Source organism: Myodes glareolus, chromosome 3 (assembly GCF_982192425.1).
Source record: "Myodes glareolus chromosome 3, mMyoGla1.1, whole genome shotgun sequence".
Classification (NCBI taxonomy): domain Eukaryota; kingdom Metazoa; phylum Chordata; class Mammalia; order Rodentia; family Cricetidae; genus Myodes; species Myodes glareolus.
This window is the reverse complement of record NC_142028.1, coordinates 88362487-88376529: the sequence shown is the minus strand read 5'-3', so window position 1 is coordinate 88376529 and position 14043 is coordinate 88362487. Positions and strand designations below refer to the sequence as shown.

General features: G+C 42.5%; 1 long non-coding RNA gene across 1 annotated transcript; it reads left to right on the top strand.

The window, feature by feature from the left end:
• Nucleotides 1-8386: 8386 nt before the first annotated feature.
• On the top strand, nt 8387-10331 carry LOC146895120 (uncharacterized). The gene is made up of 2 exons (XR_015000869.2): nt 8387-8616; nt 9960-10331. It is a non-coding gene; the product is annotated as an uncharacterized LOC146895120 (long non-coding RNA).
• The last annotated feature ends 3712 nt before the right edge of the window (nt 10332-14043 follow it).

Below are 14043 nucleotides of genomic sequence, written 5' to 3'. Positions count from 1 at the left end.
CTGCCACTGAAATTCTCTCTTTTTTACTTCCTTCCTTTGTTTTGTGTCAGGGTGGTACAAATACGGAGGTCAGAGGGCAACTTCTGAGGGTCAGTTCTCTCCTACCGTGGTGGTCCCAGGGCTTGAACTCAGGTCACCAGGCTTGGCAGAAAAGCACCCTAAGTCGATGAGCCAGCTTGCCAACCTGTCACATGCCTTTTTCCAAATCATTGTCCCCTAGTCTCTGTCCCCTCTTTCTCCACCTGGCCACCAGCATCAGTTCATGTCTGTCATCACTTTTTGAGAGTTACCTTGTAAACTTCAAAGGCCATGCTGGGGAAGCGAATGCTGGAGTTCTCAAATGTGTTCACCAGCAAAGCAAATGGCTCTTCAAAACCAAATTAATGATGCTGCAAAATGACAAATTACTACGTGTCACCAACCCCAGGGGTCCCCGGGGATTCCTGCGAATGCAGAGTGGCACAGTAAGGAATGCTAATGGCACCTACCCTCACCTGTAATGTGTGTGGACCTCCGGGAAGGAGGCGGCGGTGAGATTCTCATCCTCATTCCGGATGCCACTCACTCCCATTCACACTGGGCCACGGGTTTAGCTAAGTACTCCGTTTCTAAGGAAACCCAAGTTGTCAGTCCTGAGCCATATGGGAATGATGGTGATTTATTTAGGAAAAGCAAGGTCTGTCACTTTAAGCTTACTGCTACGAAATTGCTTTTTGATTACCTCCCGCCTTATTGCATTGTCTTGTCACAATAAACTACAGAAACAAGTGGCAAGGTTAATAATTATGGGCTCCATTCTTGTCACTCTCAGGGCCCAGCAAGGTCACAGTGGCAGCTCCAGTGTCATAAGGCAGGCTGCTCCAAGCTCCTGCCCTGCAGAAGAGATCTTCATGGAAATCTCAAGCGACTGACTCTCCTTGGGTGGTTCTGGACTCTGGACTGCCTCCGGGCTCTTCTGGGGCCAGAGTTCCTGCAAACCAGACTTATACTCCTCCTGACTGAATTTACCCTGGGATGCTTTCCTGCCTTTAACATCCTCCCTTTAGTTTCCCAGCTCTGAATGCAACAATCTGAACTCCACTACACATCCCTCTTCTCTTGAGGGCATCCACTCCTTCTTTTCCTCCTGCCTTTCAAGTCCATGGTTCAATGCCCACTCCATCCCTCGTAGCTATGGAGCCTCTATCAGGTGCCACACATTTCCTTAGACTTCCAAGGTGATCTGAGGATGAGTGTGCACCAGCTTTGTGCCCTCTACCCACATGGGTCCCGTGCTGAACTCTAACCGTGAGGTAGGTCATACTTGGGAGTGGGAGCTTTGTGGTTGACTAGGGCATGAGGACAGAACCCCTAGGAATGGGATTAGTACCTTCATATGAGGTCACAGAAGGACCCTCACTCCTCAGCCCTGTGAAGCCACACTGGGAAGGCCTGCCTAGGTTTCCTTTTTGCTCTCCACTTATGGAAAACTGGTCCCCAGTGGATACCAACCTGCTGGAACCTTCTTCTCAGACTTCCAAGTCTTTGTACTGTATGGAATGAATGATCATGGATTACAGACTGTCTACCCTATGCAATTATAGTGACCCAAACAGACAGTCTTAATTAGGTTTCTATTGCTGCAATGAAACACAGGATGGAGATAGAGACAGAGACCCACATTGAAGCACTGGACTGAGCTCCCAAGGTCCAAAAGAGGAGCAGAAGGAGGGAGAACATGAACAAGGAAGTCGGAACTGCCAGGGGTGTGTCCACCCACTGAGACGGTGGGACTGATCTAATGGTAGCTCACCAAGGCCAGCTGGACTGAGAGTGATGGAGCATGAGATCAAACTGGACCCTCTGAATGTGGCTGGCAATGAAGGCTGACTGAGAAGCCAAGGACAATGGCACTGAGTTTTGATTCTACTGCATGGATTGACTTTGTGGGAGCCTGTTTTGTTTGGATGCTCACCTTTATAGACCTGGATGGAGATGGGAGGACCTTGGTTTTCCCACGGGGCAGGGAACCCTGACTGCTCTTAGGACTAGAGAGGGAGGTGGAGGTGGGGAGGGGGAGGGAAAAGGAAGGTGGAAATTTTTAATAAATAAATAAATAAATAAATAAATAAATAGAAAGAAACATAAAAAAACCCCACAATAACCAAAAGCAACTTGGGAAAGAAAGGGTTTTCAGGTCACACTCCTTCATTGAGGGAAGTCAGGGTAGAAACACAAGGCAGGGACAGAAGCAGAGATCATGGAGGAATACTGCTTACTTTCTTGTTCCTCTTGATTTGCTCAACCTACTTTCTTATACAACTCAGAACTACCTGGCAAGGGGTAGAACCACCACAGTGACCTGGCTCCTCCCACATTAATCGGTAACCAAGAAAATGCCCCACAGGCTTGCCATTCTGGTGGGGACATTTTCTCAAGTGAGATTCTTTGTTCCCAAATGACTCTAGCTTGCATCAAGTGGACAAAACAACAACAACATCAAACAAACATAAAACAAACCAAAGCATAAGACAAAAGTTTCTATGATACATGCTTTACACCAAGGAGCCAGTGCCCAAGGAGTGGAATCATTTGCCCCTGGGCAAAGGTTTGCTAGTGAGAGGTCCAGATTGAAGCGTGCAACACAATCAGGCCCTATCTGTTCTCTTATCATCTGTGGTCTTATCATCATTGCATAGGGTCCTCACCAAGACCTTTCTGTGGTTGTCTCCTTGTCTGGCCCAGAGGCTCTATGAAGGGTATGCTTAAAATCACAGCCTCTGATCCAGGGGAAGCATCACTTAAGGGGACTTCCCTAATCACCTTCTCTCCTCAGCCACTGCCTTCTGTCATCTTTGCTTGATTCTTTGCATTTTCTATGCTCCTTGAGGTTAAGGGATACCGTAACATAGTCCTTGGTCCTCTTTCTGGTCCCCATTTGCTCTTTGGTCATCTCATTAAGTTTTACACATTGTAAGGATATTTATATGACTGAAGCTCCCCCAGTACCTTTTATTTTTACTTTTTTTTTTAAAAAAAAACAAGGCATATTTTTTACATACAATAGAGTGTGTCAATCATGTAGCTTTATAAATGTTTATATGATTACAAATGTGCGTGTAAGTTTTAGGTTGAGATTCAGAAGGCTCCTATCACTTCAGAACGTTCCCTGGCGCCTCTTAGTTGTCAACAGCTTCTCTCCTTAGGGAGTCCCTTTCAGCAGATTTTGCTAATCTTTAAATTTCTTATATGTACTCATTTGGGCCTGGTTTATCATATGACTTTCCAAGAAAATCATTTATTATGCTGATAACTGTTTTGTTATAACTTTAGAAAAATTTAAATTTCCAACAGATGCAAAAGCATTAAGAAAAGTACAATCAGTAGTCCTGTTCCATCGTTCAGACCCACCTGCAAGGTGAATCTCAGAAGTAACACTGTTTGAAATGTAAATATTGTGGCATATATTTATAGAGAGTAAGATAATTTTTCTTTAATGTGATTATACCATAGTATTAGTACACCTAAAATACGACAACAGCTCCTCAATATTCTCAGATACTCACTCGGTTGTTTGTTTGGCCCTGGCTGTAAGCCATCTTCAGATGGCCCGCTAGGTTGGCAGACAGTTCTTTGGTTTCGTAGTTTATGAACACTTCTCTCCCCGCCCCCACAGTGTTGAAGAAACTGGTTGTTTTTTTCTATGACATTTCACCATTCTTGACTGATCAAATTCATCCTACAACTCTGAACACATCCTTCTGTCCCTGGCATGTCCTGGAAAGTGGTAAGGAGATGCAGAGCCTCAGTCACAATTACATCCAGTCTATTTCTGCCTTCTGTGTGGGGGGGGCAAGGATGCTTCATAGCTGCTGTCAGGAGGCACATCATGTCCATGCTGGCTTTGTGATGCTGCCACTGGTCACCCTTTAGGACCCAGGGCTCTTCAAATATGATCGTATATCCCTATTATGCCTTCCCAACTTCTCAGAGTGCTTTGGTAGGAAAGACTTTCTGTAATCAACCATTGATTACCTAGAATTCATAAGGGTAATTCATAAGGGAAAAGTAATTTAAATACTTAATGATTTTTTCCCTTATTTACCAGTAGGTTTTTTTTTTCTAATTTGCTAACTTTGAGTAATGAATTTGTTCTTTAGTGTCCTCAAAGGGCCAAGGCTATTCTTCTCAGTGCATTATGAATGCATGGATTTTAAAGCATTCTACGCATGCCAATCTATTGCAGTTGATCTCATTGGTGAATTGTCCCTTATTTGCTGGTAGGGACCTCTTCGTTTGCCTGAACTGATGACCCTCACATTTTTATCTTTATTTCAACCTCTGTCCTGAACTCTAAACTCACATAACCAACTACCTATCAAGTACCTTGGGATATGACATCTCAAATATAAATAACATTCCTAAGGCAGACAGCAGGTCCCATCAGTTCTGGTCTTGCAGACCTCACGGTCATGTTCAGTGATCTGTTTCATTTTAGTTGCTCTTGGAGCTATCCCCTACTCTCCTCTAACTTTACAACCAAGGTCAAAACCCCCATTCTTGAATCCCTTTTTACTACAGTGGTTCAAGCCCCTTGTATCTTTCATATGAATCCAGTCCACAGTCTTCTAATGGGTCTACCCTGTCCCACACTTTCTCCCAAAGGTTTGCTCTCAGTATGGCAGCCACAGTGGTGTTGTGAGAAACCTAAGTCAGATCATGGCAATATGTACTTCACTGGGAATGTGGTATCCAGAGATCTTTAATGTTCTTCCTACCTCCACCCTTACTGCATTCACCTACAGTACCCACCCCTCCTAAATCAACCAGCACACTCTGTTCTCATCTCACTCAACCTGTCCGATCTGCTGCACCCAATGCACCTCTTCTCCTTGCGCTACACTCCGTGCCCACACTTCAAACCATGTCATTGCATGTATTTCCCTCTCCTTCCCAATCTCATCGATCTATGCCAGCCAGTTCCGACAGTCCACTTCCTTCTGCCTACCCCAGCTTCCTTTTCTCACTCTTCATCTTCCTACACCGCTCTGCGTTACCCACTCTACTTCACCCCCGTCCACTGTACCCCACCTCATGCTATCCTTGTTCACTCAGCCCCATTACACACTGTGCACACTGGGTTCTATCTCTTCCATTCAGCACCATTAACCACCATGTATCCACCGAATGTCTCCTCATCCTAACCCTGTCCACTCAGCCTCATTATATGCCATGTATATTTGGTTCATTGACACTGCTGGAACACTTCTTGAATGTGGTCACTTCATGGCCTTTCTTCTTGCCATCCCTTATTCCTACAGATAGTCCCAATGCCCATTTCCTCAACTCTCTTAGAGTCTTGATTAGCTTTTTTCTCAATAACTTTTTCTTCCTTAAAAAATGTTTTGGTTTTTATGTGTGTGCTTGTGTGAGTTTATGTGCACTATATATATAAAGGAGGTCACAGAAGCCTGAAGAGGGCATTGGATTCCCTGGAACTGGGATTATAGGTCATTGTGAACTGCCCTATGGGTGCTGGAAGTTTAACCCAGATCCTTTACAAAAACAGTAAGCACTCTTAACTGCTGAGCCATCTCTCCAACCCTTTTCTTCTTTTAAAGACAAATTTATTTATGGTCTGGTGATATGACAAGATGAATAAAGGCCACAAAACCTGATGACTTCTGTTGGTTCTATAGGGCCCAAGTGGTGGAAGGTGCAGGCTGTCTTTGACTGCCATATGCACATTGTAGCATATATGTGCCTCCATAAAGAAATAGATGCAATAGAATTTTTAAAAGAGTGAATGCATGCCCAGAGGCCAAAAGAGAGCACTGGGTATACTTCTCTATCACTCCCTGTTTAATGCTTTGAGGCAGGGTCTATCTCAGAACATAGGACTCACATTTTCTTGGCTAGGCTGACAGCCAACATGCCATAGTATTCCTCCTAGTTCTACCGACTTTTCATCTGGTGTCACAGAGTTCATAGGCACCTGACTTGTTATGTGGATGCTGGGATCTGGATTCTGGTCTCCCAAACTATGTAGAAAGCACTCTTAACCATGGAGACATCTCTCTATCCTCTTTTAAAAAAGTACACTTCTCTCAGCAGTCCTGATTCTTTTCTTCATTTTCTTTGGAGCATTTGCCATCATGTATAAACAAGGTTCATTTCACTTCGTTTATTCTGAAGTGTGTTCCCTGCTATCTATATCTTCAGGTACCAAATAGAATATGGCTCAACTTTGATGGATACAAAAACACAAGGTGGTATCTTGATTCTCTATATTCCCCAGTAATGTGTAATTTCCACAGGGCAGAGTTTCATTTGTTTTCTACTGCTTCCCAGGTCTTCTGCCTGGCATATAGTATGAGCTTAATTTTTTAAACGTCTACTGAATGACCCTTAGTGTCTGATACATGACTGATGTCCTAAGAATGGTTTGATTCTTTCCTCCTGCTTACTAAAACTCTTTGGTAAATGACAGATTTATGATCTGTCTCATCTTGAAAAATAAGAAAAATATGGCATATAAGGAAAAGCACCAGATGTGAAGCTTGAAGACACTCAGTCTGAGATAAAACATAGATGATGGGACATTGAGTCAATCCCGGAACTTCACTAACTTCAAGTTTATGGATATAAAGTGGGTTAATAATCATATTCCCAAGAGCTATATCAGAAGTATAATGAAGGAAAGAGCAAAGATACGTGCAAGCGCTTTGCTAGCTTTAATTTATTCCTCTGTGGTTGGACTTACTCCTTCCCCAGAGGATCCCTTTCCTGCCTTCCACTTGCATGCAGACAAGCTCGATGCCTAAGCTCTCCTAACTCCTTATACAAGCACCGCAATATTATCTCCTGTCTCTCCTTTCCCCACCTCTAACTCATCTCCAGGACTGGGGCTGGAGGCTTCTGTCGCTGTCACTCAGCCTGATGAAATAGAAAGGCTGCTCATCACTGTCTCACCATGCTTAACTGTTGGCTTGTAACATGAGGGTCTGCTTATTGGGGTTTCTGTCTTGCCCAGTTCCCATAGTCTTTAGGTCCCAAAGAAAATCACACAGAAGACTATATTAATGATAAACTGATTGACCCATTAGCTCAGACTTTGTGGTAGCTCTTATAATGTATATTAACCCATTATTCTTATCTATGTTAGCCACATGGCTCAGTATCTTTTTCGGCGGGGTAAGTTACATCTTGCTTCTTCTGTAGTCTGGGCAGGACTGCAGAGAGAGCTTTCTTCTTCCCAGAATACTCCTGTTCTCATTGTCCTGCCTCTACTTACTTCCTGTCTGGTTGTCCCACCTCTACGTCCTGCCTGGCTACTGGCCAATCAGCGTTTATTTAAAACATAATTGACAGAATATAAACAATTCTCCTGCACCATTGGCTAATTCTTTGAATGTATTTACAGTTTCTTAAAACTCCCCACTTTCCTTCTTCGATGTTTTTCTACTTTTGAAAAAGTTGTTTTTTTTTTGAGAAAAAGTCTTTCCATGTATACCAGGCTTGTCTGAAACATCCACACCCAAGTGCTGGGATTTCAGACACTACCATGTAATGCCTAGTTGTTTATGCTTCTTTTTAATACCCTAGAAATCCCCTAAATTCTGCCATGGTTCTTTTATTTTTCATCCTATACAGTTGTTCTCAGCAACAGATTTGTCTTAAAGACTCCAGACTATGGTGGGATATTTGTACACTGTGTTTATTGTTTATTGTTTAAGGTTTATTGTTGTGATTGGTGTAATAAAAAGCCGAAAGAAAGAAGCTAGGCAGGACTTCCAGGGATAGAGAGGACTCTGGGAAAAAGAAGGGTGAAGTTGTCAGCCACATGGAGAGGAAACAGGAGGTGCAAGATGGAAGAAAGGTAATGCCACATGATAAAATTTAGATTAATGCAAGTGGGTTAATTTAAGCTGCAAAAACTATTTAGGAACAAGTCTAAGCTATAGGCTGAGTTTTCATAATTAATAAGAATTCTCCATGTCATTATTTGGAGACTGGCCGGTGGTGGGACAGAAAAAGTCTTGTTACACCAAACACTGTTTGGTATTGTGTTTCTTCTAAGAGTCAGGCCCACAAAGCCCAGTGTTAAATACCCAGTGAGCACCAAGTTTCACAGTGTGCACCCTGCAGGTTCTCTAAAGATGCATGCGTTAAAGTCTTGGCTTCAGGGTGTTGCTATTGGGAGGTAGAAGAAATGCTCAAAGACAGTGCCCGGTGGGAGGTCATGTAGTCACTGGATCAAGTGAGAAGCTTCCTTCATCATGCACACTTTGCTGTGCGCTGCAGCCTTACCACAGGCCCTAATGCAACAAGGCCAGATAATCATGGACCAGAACCTCAAACAATGAGCCAAAAGAAACCTCTTTCTTAATAAGTTGATTTTTTTTTATTACAGCAAGGGAACAGTATCTCAGATATTTGTGACAGTGACTACATTTGTACAGAAACACTGGTTTTTTCCTGCCATTGAATTAAAAACAACAGCAGCTTGATCTGAAACACTAGCTTTCTGGATGGAAAACCTACTTGCCTTCAGACTGTAATTATCCTGTTGTCTCTCCTAGTCCCCAGGACCTATTCACACTGATGATCTTGGGAGCTGTCAGCCTCTATAATCATGTAAGCTAATTCTCTATATTATACCCCCACTCACATAGACACACTCGTTCTTTTTGTCTGAAGTTTGACTGATAGGCAGATGCTGAACCTCCTTTCTATGTCTGAAGCAGCCATGCCCACTGACATCTCTAGGGGCCTGTTCAGTAACACTGCATAAGGAGTTTGCTTTGGATTTCGGGGCACAGATCCTACACAATGTCAAGTAAGAATGGTGTCTTCTTCTTGGAAGGCACATTTAAAAGCCAGTGCCTTTAGAACTGACAGCATTTAGGACAAGAGGGAAATGCAATTTAGTGAAGGAACAAAGATCCAACACCTGGACTCACAGAGACAAAGACAGTCCATTGGCAGCAGCTTGACTTATAGCTCAGGACTCTATTTGCAAAGTCCTGGCCACAGGCAGGGTAGGGAAGGAAGTGAGGTGGGCAGGCATGGCAGGGAAAACCCTGAGGTGGGCATCTCTCCCATGTCTTTAGATGGTTCTCTTGCGATGTTGGCATCAGTCATGTAGATGTGTAGATGGAGACTGCTTGTTCATCTTCCAGAGCCAAATAATCACACAAGAATTATATTAATTACAACACTGTTTGGTTGATGTCTCAGGCATATTTCTAGCTAGCTCTTACATATTAACCCATTTCTATTATTTTTTATTTTACCACAAGGCTCGTGGTTTGTTACCACTTGCTTCTTGGGCAGCTACATGGCATCTGCCTCCTTTGGTAGCTATATGGGGTCTCTCTGACTTCACTTACTTTCTTTATATAACTCCATTTGGATTTCCTTACTCTACTAAGCCATTGGCTGAAACAACTTTATTCATTATCCAATAAAAGCAACACATATACAGAAAGATATACTACATCATTTCCCTTTTTCTGTCTAAATAAAAAAGGTTTTAACATAGTAAAATTACATATGCAAAACAGTTATCAAGCAAGAATTACAGTTACAATATTTAGTCCATTTACATTTGGTAAATTAAGGAAAATTATCATTTATTCTATTTTTGTTAGTTTAAAGTTTTCTATCTAATTTATCTTTTATCATAACTAAGGAAAACTATAACTATCTGTCTTCAACTCCTCAAAGTCCCCAGAAGGATATAATATTACCTAAGTAAACAGGAAGTACATTGTAAGCAAATTCCAAAGTTCTAGAATTGACAGAGACATCTTGCTGCCAGCACAGTCACCCAAGGTTCTTCTGTAGCATTGGGGCATCCATATTTAGACTACAGGCCCATAGTATCCAGCAGACTTTTCCATGAAAAAGGAAATTTAAAGATCTGTTCTGTCTCCTAATGGTAAAGTTTATCACTTTCTTTTTTCTGTGTCCTGCAGAATGTCTGGAAGATTCTTGGATGAAGCAGGAACCTGAAGAACTGTTTCACTTTCTTTAGTGAAGTTCAGCAGTCATTTTTCTGTGGGTCCTGCATATTCAGTTTATACAATATACCATAAAGCAGTCTAGGCAAGAGCAGTTTCTTGCCCAAATGGCTAGTCTTGTCATATTAGAAGCAAATTCCACAAGGAGTTTCTTCAGTGACCATCAATCTCTCCAAAGTAATTGGTATTGCCAAAAGCAGACATGTCTCACTGTTGAGAAAAGTTTAAGTTCTTAAAATATTTTAAATGCCATATTCTGTAGGTCTTTGAAATGTTGAAGATTGTCTATCTAACTGAAATATATCTCTATATATCTAGAAAACCTAACACGACTAAAAGTTTGATTATTATAGATGACTATCTATTGACCTGAATTTCTTAATTATACATTACATTTTAAAATGAGATGCACAAACACAATACCTTAAAGAAGAGCAGAAATACATATACATAGTGTAACAAATTGACCTTAAATTTGTATTAATAACCCAAAGTCTGAACCAATGTAATATATTCATCTCTATATATCATATCTCCCTTTAAATGAAAACAAACATTTATAAACAATCATTTTGGGAATTTGGGTACAGTTTTCTTCAAACTGCTTCCTACTGTTTGTTGGGCAAAGTATTTTTAGGGTTCATGGAGAACTTTTTGGTAGGTCTTGTTCCATCAAACCACATTAGTCTGGAAGGAATCCACAGGTTCTCATCTTCTGTGGAAACAAAAGCAGAGCCTCTTTTCCAAAGTAATATATCCTTAGACTCAACTTTTGAAGTCAAGATAACTTTATGTTGTTTTAACTTAGCAGTCCCCAGAAACAAATGTCTCTCTGCAGTCAAAAAATTCAAAGAAATACAGAATAATATTTATAATTCAGACTCTCGTGTATTTTCTATCTTTTCATGGCCTATTTTTCTTTACTCCTTTAATCTATGACTTACTCTTTTGTATTACTTTTGCTGTCTCTTTGAAGACTTTACTTCTTTTTATAACTGTCTATATTCTTTTTCCTCTCTCTCCCAAGCCTATGTACATTTTTAAATACACTGTATACCCTTTAGAAGTTTATTTTTGTCTGAAACTATCTTTTTTGTGTATCCGTAATCATTTTCCAACCAGGAACACCTTTTTTTGTTTGTTTGTTTTTATGCTAAGTGGGCATGACTAGGCCCAACTCTGCAGCCCTGTCAGTTTGCTCTGCCCCATCCAACATGGTGGAGGTATGGAGGTATGTTCACTGCCTCTGCAAGCCATGCTCACAGCCCTGGCTCCAGGTATGCAGTAGGTCTATGTGGCCATCGAGCAATTTGTAACACGCTGCTCACAGACCTAATTTAAGTGCAGGACCTCCCAAAAGAGGCACAGCTATTTGCGCCACCAATGCTAACACGAACCAGGAAGCTGTTCCTTAATGAAACCCTGCAGTATTTTGCTGCTAATGTCAAGTCAGGAAGTCCCCACTTAAAGAAGCTGTGTCTCTGCTCACCACCAGTAAACAGAGCAAATACGTTAAAAAAATACAAAAAACAAAACGGTTACCAAGAAGTCATGCTTAGCTCTCTTCTTTTGTCTAGAATCCCTTCTCAAGCTCTCTTAGGTTTTATGTAGATGTGGTTGCCCCACGTGGGCATGTCATTTGTAGACAGAGACTGCTCGTTTGTTTCCTGGCCACCCAGACCTGAATACTCATACAGGAACTATATTAACTACAACCCTGTTTGGCTGATGTCTCAGGTTTATTTCCAGATAGTTCTTACATTTTAAATCACCCCATTTCTATTATCTTATATTTTACCACAAAACTTGTGGTTTGTTCCCTCTTGCTTCTTGGGCAGCTAGCTACATGGTGTCTGCCTCCTTTGGCAGCTACATAGTGTCTCTTTAACTCCGCCTACTCTCTAGATCTCTGTTCCATTTCCCCACCTGTCTTTACTCTACTAAGACATTGGCTGAAACTGCTTTATTCATTATCCAATAAAAGCAACGTATATACAGAAGGACATCCCACATCACAGATGGAATTTAGAAGTCACTTATTTTTTCTTTTTAAAGATGAGAAAAACTGAGGTTCTAGGGCTACCAGCTGGCAGAGATCTAAGCCAAGTTATCCTTGACTGTGTAGCCTCATGTTGGTGCCCAGAACATATTTTTTTTTTCTATATACAGGTTATGATTTCAAGCTTAAGGTGCTTTTCTTTTCTCAGTTCTTTCTTTTATTAACCTTTGAAGGTTTGAACTGAATGACCTATAGCCAGGTGCTGGACAGCATGGACACTGTATAGTCTGTGTTAGGGAGGATGGGTATCAAATATCCTTCCCAGGTTCATCATATAAGGTAGGTATCCAAGTTAAAGCAGCTGTGACTCTCTGAGCATTTCCTTTGTTCCAGGCATGATTAGAAACACCTTGAAACAATTTACTTATGTAACCTTCAGAGGCTATTTTATGAGGTTGATATTACCAGTTATTACCATTGTTCCACAGAGGAGAAACTGAAGTGCAGAATTTACTTACTTGCCCAACATTCCAGACTAGACCTTAGATTTGAACACAGATCAAACTCTGAGGTGTGTTGCCTCTCATCGTTCAGTCTGGAGTGAGAGAGAAGCAAGGAGCAGGGAGGGATAGTGTATCAGGCACTTCCTGGATGCAAGCACTCTGCAAGGATGCTGTTGGGTCCTTCAACTGTATCCTCCTAGCATTCTCCTGATCCCGGTTGCCACACATCCTAACTTCCCAGGCCAGCTGAGACACCCTCCTCTGCACCTCAGCTCTCTGCCATGATGTGAGGTGACCTGGATGTGCCCCAAGAGCACAGCAATATTCCTTTATAAAGAGATAGAGAGCCCAGTGAGATGAGCAAAAGAAATATGACCGGAGTACATCTTGACAAAAGGGGGCTATTGTCTTAGGGCTTCTTTCCTGGAGGTTGGTACTGGGCAGGGTATACCAGAACCTTAGTAGGGAGATCTGGAGAGAGCAAGATGGAATCTGCTCCCCTCTCGCCTCCTCTTGCCTTTAGGTCTTCTACTGGTGACATCAACTGACCCCAGTGGGACACTGAAGAGTAGGAAGAGTGGTGCCGCTCTCCTTAGGGGTCAACCTAAGTGGAGAGTAGTAGAGTGGGTACCACATCCAGCTGGCAAATGCTGACTACTCCACGCGGAGGTAGGCTGTGAGCCAGCTGGAGGAAGTCTATCGTTAGAGATCCTCTGCATCTCTTCACTGTGTGGAGCAGGAGCGGGAGCAGGGTCGTGGGATGGGAAACAACTAGACTCCAGGGAGAAGCACTCTCCTTTTTGGAGTTGAATTTTATAAGGTTCTTCTTTGGATGGGAATGCTCTAGGGAAGAATCTGTTTCCCCACCTTAAGTCGAAGGAACAAGAGTTTTCCAGCCTTTGAATGGAGGCAGAGTGGCATAGTGAGAGAGGGGGTAGGGGGAGGGAAGTGGGAGAGAGAGGAGGAGAGGGAGAAGGGGAGAGCCAGAGAGGATGAGAGAGAGAAAGAGAGAGAGAGAGACAGAGAGAGAGAGAGAGAGAGAGAGAGAGAGAGAGAGAGAGAGAGAGGAAGAAGAAGAAGAAGAAGGGGAAGAAGAGGAAGAAAGAGAGAGAGAGACAGAGACAGAGACAGGGAGGAAGAAAGAATGAAAGAGAAAGATAGAGAGAGGGAAGAAAAAAGAGAGAGGGAGGAAGAGAGAATGAAAGAGAAAGATAGAGAGAGGGAAGAAAAAAGAGAGAGGGAGGAAGAGAGAGAAAGAAGGACAGAGAGAGGGAGGAAGAAAGAGAGAGAGAAAAGGACAGAGAGAGGGATGAGGAAGAAAACGAGAAGGACAGAGAGAGGGAGGGAGGGAGGGAGGGAGAGAGAGAGAGAGAGAGAGACAGAGAGAGAGAGAGAGAGAGGAGAGAGAGATCTGGGGGCTGAAGACCCAGCTGGTATGAGACACTGCTCAGGAGGCTGCCTGATCCCTCTGGAATTGGCAGAGGCAGCACAATAGAAGAATGGAACTGGAACTCAGTCGTCTTTTCTCTGCTCCTCC